Source organism: Moschus berezovskii, chromosome 7, assembly GCF_049115385.1.
Source record: "Moschus berezovskii isolate FMDL1 chromosome 7, NW_MosBer_1.0, whole genome shotgun sequence".
NCBI lineage: Eukaryota > Metazoa > Chordata > Mammalia > Artiodactyla > Moschidae > Moschus > Moschus berezovskii.
Window position 1 is genome coordinate 106371572 of NC_142466.1, and position 11352 is coordinate 106382923.

Consider the following 11352-nt stretch of genomic DNA (forward strand, 5'->3'; position numbering starts at 1 on the left):
TACAAGATTTGTTTGCTTTCTGTGTGCTGTCCAACAGAAAGAGGGTCCTTAATGCCTCCTACTTGCAGGTCCAAATGCCAAAGCAAGTGCCAGTCTCCTCATTGGTGAGAAAGGGGCTACAGTCAAACACCCAGGGAGCTCCTTCTTCAGGGCCTTACTGTAGGGAGGATGTGTCCCTTGAAAAACTTCCTGCCTGAGTCTGATGGGGGTGGTGCAAGCCTCGAGAAAAAGACACAGTTTCTTTTCTAGAGATACTACTGCTGGAAAGGGAGAAGATGGTGATGGGGATGCCTCCACCGGCTGGTCCCAGCAGCCCGGGGCCTGGGATACACAGTCCACCCTGGCTTAGGAAGAACTTCAGTATCCTGACTTCCACTTTATCAACTGGCATGCCATCAGGATGCAGAGCCTCTCTCCTCTCCTCACTCCACTGGAGTCAGAGGGGGGAGATAGGTGCCAAAAAGAGCAAATTAAGCTGGTCCTATAGCTAGAAAGAGCATTTGGTATTAGGAGTCTGTGTTTGGACCAGAAAGGAACAGGATGCGAAATGGACCTGAGATTGCTGAGGCAGAGACCAGGGAAGCTGGACCCACATCTCCATGCTGGATGCCGCAAGTAGGAGATAGAGGAGGAAAAGGACCAGGGTGTCCCTGGGGAGAAGGGTTCGAAGAGTAGCAGAAACCCAGCCCAGGTGCCCCTTGGGGCCAGCGGGCATCCTGCTGAGCACATTCCTTCAGTCAAGTTTCTTTCTAAAAAGAAACCACGTGGAAGCTGGTTATTCTTTTCCAGATGCAAGTTCTGAGTGTAGAGAAGCCAGGAGAAACCTAGGGCTTTAAAAAAAAAGGGGGGGGGGCTGGATTTCTTTGGCCTTAAAACCTCCAGAAGCTAGTAGAGGCTGGAGACAGTTGGCCATAACACAGCTTGGGGGCCGGGAGGACATGCCAATTCCCGAGAAAGGTCAGCTGCGTCCAGAGTGAGGCTGAGGGCATCTGCCCCTTGGTCTGGCCACGGCTGGGGGCTCACTCACTGCCGTTCTCCGGTGGGACTGCTACTGCACGTGCGGGAGGGCCGGTCACGCAGTCTCGGCCCTCAAATCACCTTCTTTCCTGTGTCTGGGTACTGAGGGTTCCTGCCACCCTCCTGGAGGCTGGGCCAAGCTGGCAGCAAGAAGAGAAAGACAAGTCAGGGTTGTGCTGCCCTAAAGAGGCATTTGGGGCGATTTTAGTGAAGGGATGGGGTAGCAGTGAGGGCGGTGGGCTGGTAGTGACTTTGCCCCCTGTGTGTGCTGTCACTCAGTCCTGTCTGACTCTTTGCCACCCCATGGACTGTAGCCCGCTGGGCTCCTCTGTCCATGAATTTTCCAGGCAAAGATCCTGGAGTGGGTTGCATTTCCTTCTTCCTGACCCAGGGATTGAACCCATGTCTCCTGTGTTTTCTGCATTACAGGCAGATCCTTTACCTGCCTGTGCCACCACAGAAGCTTGACTTCTTGCCCAAATGTACAAGTGAGAAGCATCAGGTTGTCTGGCAGAACTTGCCATGAGGGTGGAAGAACTTACACTCTCTGATGTGGTAACCACCAGGCGTGTGGCTGGTGAGCACGTGGAGTGTGTGACAATGCTACGACCAAGAGAGTGGATTTTTATTGGAGTCTAGTTGATTTATAATGTTGTGTAAGTTTCAGGTGTACAGGAAAGTGAATCAGTTATACATACACGCTTATATATGGTTCAAATTCTTTTCCCATATAGGTTCTTATGGAGTATTGAGTAGAGTTCCCTGTGCCATGCAATATCCTTATTAGTGATCTATTTTATATACAGTAGTTTGTATATGTCAGTTCAAATTTTCCAATTTATCCCACCCAACCCTTACCCCTGGTAACCCTAAGTCTGTTTTCTATATCTCTATTTTTGTGGATTTTTAATTTTGCTTGATTTTCATTCATTAAAACTTTAACATAAGTAGCTCCCATGGTGGCTGGTGGTTATCCTATTGGACAGTCCAGCACCAGAGCATGGGAGTCAGCAGTTTGGGCTCTTGAGTCAAAGAATCTTGTTTTCCTCCCTTCCTAGCCCTGTGAACTTGGAGGATCAAGGTAACCCTCTCTTTACTTCTGTTTCCTTTTATCTAAGCTGGTGCCACCCTCTCAGCCTTGCTTGGGGCTGTTGCCTATTAACATAGGGAAAGACTAAACAAACACATTACAAATAATTGTCACAGTGCTGAGAATCCACACCTGTCAGTCAAGGTGGAACTGCTGGGAAGTTATAAGTCCTTGGTGCTAGAGGCAGGAAGGGAGGTGCTGCTTTCTGAGAAATGGGGTTAGAAAGAGCTCAGTTGATGGGCTTCTGTATATCTGATGCCTGAGGGTTCCTGGGTCGTGAAGTGTGTCCCAGGGGGCTTTCCCGGGGGGTGACAAACAGGATGCTCCCCCCGGGTGGGCTTTGTTTCTGAGAGTTGTCTCCAGGGCTAAGTCCTGAGCTGCTCAAGACTAGGACAGATTCTAAGGAGACCCCAGGGGCAGCAGAAGTGGAGTGGGGTTGGAATCTATGTCCAGAGAATCTTGTTGAGAGAAAGGAGAGAGAACACCAGAGGCTGGGGGAAGGTCACTTCCTCCCAAGCTTATGGTGTCATCCACCGGTCTGGAAGGAAAAGTCAGTCCTGGCGATTGGTCTTTGGTCTGAAGGCACCCTTGGGCTTCCTAGGTTGTGCTAGTGATAAAGAACCTGGCCTGCCGATGCAGGAGACGTTAGAGATGCCGGTTTGATCCCTGGGTCAGGAAGACCCCCTGAAGAAGGAAATGGCTACACACTCCAGTATTCTTGCCTGGAGAACCCCATGGACAGAGGAATCTGGCAGGCTACAGTCCGTAGGGTGGCAAATAGTCAGACAGGACTAACGCGACTTGGCACACACGCCCCGAAGCCACCCTAAGGCATCCGTGACGGTGCTAGTCTAGGAAGAGGGTAGGCACACAGAAGCCTAAACCCTGGGAAGATGGCAAGGTCAAGTCTCAGGTTCCGTCTCTTGCTGTGAACCTAGAAGCAAACCTCCAGCCTGGCTTATCAAGGCAAGTCTCAGGGTGAGGATAGGATTTCACAGCTAAGTGTTTTCTTAAATTCCACAAGTCAACCCCACCCCCCTTGCCTGAAGGTGACCTGCAGTATGTTCCCAAGGAGAGGAAGCTGTGTCGGATCCTGTTTAGGACCTGGTGACTGCGTGACAAGATGATGTCACTTGCCTCCTGTAACGTTGTGATTTATAATAAGTATTACATACTTGGTCTTCCTCATCCCAGCTGTCAGGGCCACAGAGCTCCCCAAACCCTTGGAATTTCCTACCTGAGGAGAACAATAAAGGTGTCTTTTGTTATGTTAATGAGGCGACTTTTGTAAAGCTGCTGTGGGTGGGGAACTGGTGGACAACCCTGAGTGCTTAAAGGGTTAGAACTTTCAGCCACCTCACCCCCCAACTCCAGCCTCCCTTGCCAATGGCCAATGATGTAATCAACCATGCTGGTGTAATGAAGCCTCCGGAAAACCCCCAAAGGATGGGGTTCAGAAGGCTTCTGGGTTGGCAATTCTCCTGGCGGTGCATTCCAGAAGGCATGGAGCTCTGAGCCCTTCCCCCTCTTTGCACTAGGCATCTCTTCCATCTCTGATTCTTAAGGTATCGCCTTTTTATTAATAAAGCAGTTGTCGAGTAAGTAAAGTGTTCCTCTGAATTCTGTGAGCCACTCAGGAAATGAATCAAACCCAAGGCGAGGTTGTAAGAAGTTCTCATCTATAACCGGTCAATCAGGAGCACAGGTGACTTGGGCTGAGTGTCTGCAAGTGGGGAAGTGTAGGGGGGAGGTTTGGTCTTGTGGGACTGTACCCTTAACCTGTGGGATGTGATACCATCTCTGGGTCAATAGTGTCAGACTTGAGCTGACACCTGGCTGCCGCTAGAGAGTTGCTTGATGTAGGGGAAAAACCCACATGTGGGAAATGAGTGACAGATTTGGACCTCCTTCCTGGACTCCCACTCCCAAGCCTCTCCATCGCCTCTCTGTCCAGCATACCTTGTGAGTTTGGTCTTCCCAGGAAGCCACTCTGTTCCTGGCACGCCCTGTTCCTGACCATCCCTCTGACTGCACCCACCCCCCCACACCCACACTGCTCTCCTGCTCAGGCTCCCGTGGGGTCCTCAGCTACATTTCATATCTCCAGCCTTTCCCCTCTGGTCCTTGTTCAGTACAGCCTTTCCTCTGCTCTCTTCCAGAAATGTCCTTCTTATCCAAATCCTGCCCCTTGGTTTAAGGCTGTTCTTGAAAACTTTTCTACTGTTCTGGCTCCTCCCACCCGGCTCTGTTTCCTCGGACTTTCTCAGCACTTACATCTTAATCCTACACCAATCAGTAGGATATCTGGATCTGAATAAGGGAGCACATCATTTATCTTGCTGTCATAAAATCCTGCTCCTCTACTACGTACTTCCTGCTCCCGCCAAATCCAGCCTCATGGAAGGGTGCTAGAAGCCTGCACAATGAGCACAGCCTCTTCTCAGGAAAGAACTTAAGATTTTTTTCCCCACATGCTCATACCAGCACCCCCGGAGGTTCCCAAGGTTTACATGGGGGCAAGGAGTGGGGGACCGGGGCATCAGAGCATAGTCAGAGAGCTGAGGCTAGAGGCTCTGAGAGCCCCCGTCTGCCTTGCTAGATCCTTGGCAGGACCCCATAGGGCACTGAGTCCAGGTGATGCCATCCGGACCAAAACCCAACGCATCATAGCGCCTGGCACACGGTATCATTGCCGTCACACATCAGGACACCAAAGATGGATGGAAAATGGCAAAATGTTCCAACTGAATGACTAGTCTCCTCTCCTCTTTGGCAGCAACTTGCTGCTGCTGCTGCTAAGTCGCTTCAGTTGTGTCTGACTGTGCGACCCCAGAGATAGCAGCCCACCTGGCTCCCCTGTCCCTGGGATTCTCCAGGCAAGAACACTGGAGTGGGTTGCCATTTCCTTCTCCAATGCATGAAAGTGGAAAGTGAAAGTGAAGTCACTCAGTTGTGTCTGACTCTTAGTGACCCCATGGACTGCAGCCGACCAGGCTCCTCTGTCCATGGGATTTCCCAGACAAGAATACTGGAGTGGGCTGCCATTTCCTTCTCCAGGGATTGAACTCTCGTCTGCTGCATTGGCAGGTGGATTTTTACCACTGAGCCACCAGGGAAGCCCCATTAAAGGACAGTGTGTCTTTTAAATGTCAAAATATTGTGCCCACAGCACAGGGGCTATGAGAAAATGTTCCCCTCTGATTTATAATCAGTGATGCAAGGTAGTGGTGGGAATAATAATTAGAACCACAGACTTGGGTTCAATCCCTCTGCTATTAGACTAAAAGTCTAAGAGCCTCACGTTCCTTATCTGTGAAATGGGGATGATAGTGGTTACTATCTCACAGTGTTGAGGAGATCAATAAAATCATGCTTATCAAGCACTTAGCACGGTTCCTGGGACAATGGAAGTGCTCAGATGTGTTAGCCATTATTAACATTATGTGAAGAGTCATATCCTATCAGAATATAGATACTGTTTATCCTTTAGTTATAAGTACATGGAAAGTACTTGGGTAGAAAGTTGTGAAATTTTGGTTTAGTTGTGATTGCAGAAGTGAAGTGAGCCGAGGACCCTAATGAAAGATGACCTTGGCGGTCTTGGCTATCGATAGATGACCTGAGTGTTTCTCTGGTTGCCTGGGTTTTGAAGTGCTTCTTGATACTAATGGCATCATGATGCAACGGGAAAGTGAAAGTCGCTCATCGTGTCCGATCCTTTGCAACTCCATGGACTGTATAGCCCATGGATTTCTCGAGGCCAGAGTACTGGAGTGGGTAGCCTTTCCCTTCCCCAGGGGCTCTTCCCAACCCCGGGGACCGAATCCAGGTCTCCCGCATTGCGGGCGGATTCTTTACCAACCGAGCCATCAGAGAAGCCTCCTGAGGAAAAGCTTACACCAGCGAAGTGAATGGTCAGGGTTGAGTCGCTGCGGCTCATGCGCGCCCCCTGGAGGAAGGAGTAGGGAGGCGTTGGAGGGGATTGCCAGGGCTGAGTTACTGATACACGCGGGCCGAGTGGGAGCCCTGGATCAGGGACTTCTCGGATCTGGAGTTTGAAAGCTTCTTGCAAGTGTACCTGCTTGCGGTTTCTCTTCCAGGCATGGTGAGACCTGTGAAAATAACCCTGGTCCCCAGTTTGTCCTGTGCCGAGGTGGGAAGAATGCTCAGCATTGGGAGATGGTGGCAGTCACTGCCCTGTGGCTTCTGTGAATGGGTTTAGGTGGCCATCATTGTGGTCATCCACTGCCCTGTTGTAGATCCTGCCCTTTGCTTCTTCTAAAAGGGGGCAAATCCTGCCTATGTAGGCGAGAAAGGTATTATTACTGGGCGGCTGTTGTTATTGCCATCACTAGCACCACCACTGTCAAGTTACACGGCTGGAAAAGATATTGGTTGGGTCAGAAGACTACCATCGAGTACTCAGACAGAGTCCTCTACTTGGATCTCAGGAGGAAAGAGAAAAGATGCTAATGGGCCATAAGAGACCAGAATGAACACTGAAGTCCATTTATTCAGAAGCAAAGGCCAGAGCAGGCAGAGACATGTCCAGAGCAGCCACCTTTCCAGCAAGATACAACCCTGCATGACCCTAAAGACCACTTTTGGTGACTGACTGCAGTAGATGCCCTGCAGGTGCTGTCTGCACTGTCTTGTGTAATCCTTGGGACAACCCCAGAGTGTAGGGGTCATTGTACCTCTTTTACTTTAAGGCAAAGAAGGCTCAAAGACTTTAAGAGATGTGTCCATTTGGATAGACCTAGTAAGTGGGAGAGTGAAACTTGAACTTGGATCTGACTGGATCTAAAGCTTTCCATTTCATCACTTAGATGTCACCTCCCAGGGCTCCATTTTTCTTCTCAGTAAAGCGGGGGCCGGGGAGAAACTGGTTCTAACCCTAGTGACTACAGGTGGCCATCAAACACTGGAAATGGGAACGTATAGGGAAGAACCCAGTTAGGTGAAACAGCAGTTCTGTGTCTGAGTGATCCAGGCAAGAGGTGTATGTGCCAGGGCCTGGCAGAGGGCACAGGCGGCTCTGGGAGGGACACTCTGAGAAGGCAGGGGTTGAGACACATAAGTGTCTTCTTCAGGGCATCTGGATCCCCTGGGAAGGGCATTAGGATGCGATCCTTTCTCCTGCCTTTCTGCTCTTTCTCCCTAGGAAACACGTGGTCCTGTCTAGCTAGCTTTGGGCCACCAGGCTGGACTCTCAGCTCTCAGAGCTATATTCTCCTTACCTCTGGATGCTTCCCCTTTCAGCCCTCTTCACCGCAGGCACAGCATCAACACCAGGGGCGGTGGCAGGGAGCTTTCCTGGAGAAGTGGCTGGGGATTTGATCCCCTTTTCCGTGTCACCAGGCAGATCTTGCTTCTCTGGGAACTACTGTGAATGACCCAAGTACAAAAGTGCAAATCAAAGCCCCCTGACCCTTTGAGACTTTCACATTTTCACTGAACCAGGAACAGCAGCAGCACTGTCTGTGCCAACGGCACCAGTATGACTGTTGGGATTCAAACTGTCACCAGAACCCCAGCAGACAGGATTCTCTGACCTCATGCATGATGCCAGGACATTCCAGCTCAAACTCATACCCAGCAACTGTGAGATCCTCCAAGACAGTTTCTTCTTCCCAGTAAAATCCCCATAGATGCGACTTTGTTTTAAAAATCAATTTTATTAAGGTTTAATTTACCTATTAAAGCTCATCTCTTTTACCTATACATTTGGTGACATATCTACATACCTGTATAGTCTGTATCATGATCAATATAAAAAACATTTACATCATCCTAAAATGTTCCGTTTCCTTTCTCGGTCAGTTTTCCATCCCTGGTCCTAGATAACCAGTGATCTGCTTTCTGTTGATAGGTTTGTCTTTCTTATAGTTTCATATAAATGAAATCTTTTATGTCATGCCTCTTTCACTCAGCATAAGCGTGTTGAGATATATCCATGCAATTGCATGTATCATAGGTCAATTCTTTTTAAATTGAGGTATAGCTGATGTACAATATCATGTAAGTTACAAGTGTACAATAGTGAGTCCTAATTTTAAAGGTTATACTCCATTTATAATTATTATAAAATATTGGCTATGTTCCTTGTGTTGCACAATATATCCTTTTAGCTTATTTCTTTTACGCATAGTATTTTACCTCTCAATCTCCTCCCTGTGTCTTGCCCCTCCCCTGACCCCTTCCCGCTGGTAGCTGCTAGTTCTCTGTATCTGTGAGGCTGTCTCTTTTTTGTTATGTTCACTAGTTTGTTATAGCTTTTAGATTCCACATATAAGTGATACACTATTTGTCTTTCTCTGACGTTTCACTTAGCATAATACTGTCCGAGTCCATCCATGCTGTTACAGGTCATTTTTATTGTTGTTGAGTAGTTTTCAATTGTGTGGATATACTTCAATTTGTGTATCTATTTTCCTATTAATGGAAAGTTGCATGGTTTCTACTTTTTATTACTATGAATAAAGTTGCTATAATATCTGCATACTGGTCTTTGCAAAAACGTGTTTTAATTTCTCTTGGATAGCAACCAGAAGTGGAACCGCTGAATCCGTGGTACATATGCACATAACTTTATAAGAAATTGGTGTTGAGTTTTGTCCAATACTCTTTTTACATCTTTTGAGCAAATCATATGGGTTTTCTTCCTTGACCCGTTAATACGGAGAAATATTGAATTTAAAATGTTAAGTATTCAAACACTTGGTCTAAGAGATATTAACTTTTTTTTTTTTTTTTTTTTTTACATTGCCTGATTTGGTTTGTTAAAATTCTGTTACCGATTTTCGCATTCATACTATGAAGGCTGTTGGTCTCAGTTTTTTATTTCTTTGGAGTGTTTTTGCCTGGTTTAGTTATCATGGTGGAGAAGGCAATGGCAAGCCACTCCAGTGCTCTTGCCTAGAAAATCCCATGGATGGAGGAGCCTGGTAGGCTGCAGTCCATGGGGTCGCTAAGGGTCGGACACGACTGAGCGACATCACTTTCACTTTTCACTTTCACACATTGGAGAAGGAAATGGCAACCCACTCCAGTGTTCTTGCCTGGAGAATCCCAGGGACCCGGGAGCCTGGTGGGCTTCCATCTATGGGGTCACACAGAGTCGGACACGACTGAAGTGACTTAGTAGTAGTAGTAGTAGTTATCATGGTAATATTGGTCTCATAAAGTGAATTGGGGAATGTTCTCTCTTCCTCTATTCTCTGGAAGAGTTTGTGTAGAATTGGTGTTATTTCTTCCTTAAGTGCTTGGTAGAATTTGTCAGTAAAGATATCTGGGTCTGAAGGTTTCTTTGTCAGAAGTTTTTAAATTACAAATTAATTTTCTTTAACAGAGATTGGGTTGCTCAGATTTCTGATTTCTTCTTAAATCACTTTTGCTCATTTGTATATTTCAAGAGACTTAATCTGTTTCATCTAAGTTGCTAATTTTATTGGGAAAAATCTTTTCGTATAGTCTTACTGTCCCTTTAATGACTTTAAACTTGGTAGGGATGCCCCTTTCTTCATTTCCGCTATTGGTAATTGTGGTTTTTTTTTTTTCTTTTTAATTTGATCAATCTGGCTAAGGGTTTGTCAAATTTGTTGCTATTTTTCAGGGAATGAGCTTTGGTGTAAGTCTTTTTGTTTGACTATATCCTATTTCATTTATTTCTGTTCTTATTTTTGTTTCTTTTGGTGGATGTTTAGACAATTAACCTTAGATATTTTTTGTTTTTGTCTCATTTTTAAATTTTTTAAACGTGTAGAAATGGATACCTTAGAAAGTGGAATTTCTCATGACCCATCTCCGAAGTGAAGTGAAGTGAAGTGAAATTGCTCAGTCGTGTCCGACTCTTTGCGATCCCATGGAATTTTCCAGGCAAGAGTACTGGAGTGGGTTGCCATTTCCTTCTCTGATCACTTAAGACATACCAAAGGACTTGACATCCTTCTAATCTACCACATGCCTTTGAATGTGTGTGCCTTTGGTCTTGGCGTTCCTTCAGAAAGGAATACTCTGCCCAACAGTCTTCACTTGGTGGATTCATAAGTATTAAGATCCATTTCAAATACCATTTCCTCCTTGAAGCTTCCTTCCGTTCTTCCAGAGTTCATCCTCTACTCTGTGCCACTGGACTCTGTACATGACTGTGCTATATATAGGGTTCATTGAAAGGGCAGAATTTGAATATATGGTCCATTTGCTCCGAAGTCCACACTTTTGTGTCCTGTGCTGCTTCCCTGGAATTTTTTGTTGGATTTTGGAGCAGCTTTCTATGATTCTTGACTTGCTGTGCTCTTTTTGGAGGTTGAATTCACATACCATAAAATTCACCTTTTTAAGATGCACAATTATTACAAGACTTTAATCCCAAATTTCCTTATGGAAAGAATTATATATATCTTAATATTTCAGTTCCTGGTACAGTTCATGACATTCAATAATAAGACAATGAATGTTTCCTGAATAAAGAAAAACCAGTGTTTACTATATGCTTTATGCAGGTATTTTTCAAATTCAGTGTGTGTACAAATCACTCAGGGAGAGGGTTAAAATGCAGATTCTTATCTGGAAGTGGAATCTGGGATCTACATGTCTAACAAGCTTTTTCATGATGTCCCAACTGCTAATCTGAAGACCACTCTGAGCGGTGTGTGAAGGGAAAGTCTCTCAGTTGTGTCCGACTGTTTGTGACCCCATGAACTATAGCCTGCCACGATCTCCTGTCCTTGGGATTCTCCAAGCAAGAATACTGGAGTTGATTGCCATTCCCTTCAACTCTGAATGGCTAACCTCAAAGGGACCTCCTCTCTAGAGTAAAAGTAGTTCTCCTGAACTCTCACAAGGGGGCGCAATGGGCAAACATTTCTATGGCTATTTCTATTTTAACAACGTAGTGAATGAATTCAGAGACATGCTTTTCAACAGCTGTTTTGCTAATTATTATTTCATGGAACAGACACAGTGCATATCTCAGTATACTAAAAATGGGCTTTCCTTTAGGCCATGTCTTTTGAAGAATTAGCCAAGATTATGCCCATGGAAACTGGAAACACCCCATATCTATTATCCGAAGTGTCAAATAAGAATAGCACTACAAAATTCTTAGGAAAGATCTGAAAGATGTGAAAATAATATGATAATAGTAATAATAAAAGTAATAATGATAGTATCTGTCATTTACGGATACCTATTAAATGTGTAGTATTGTACTAGCTGTCTCCCAGAAATGATTTCATTTCTCA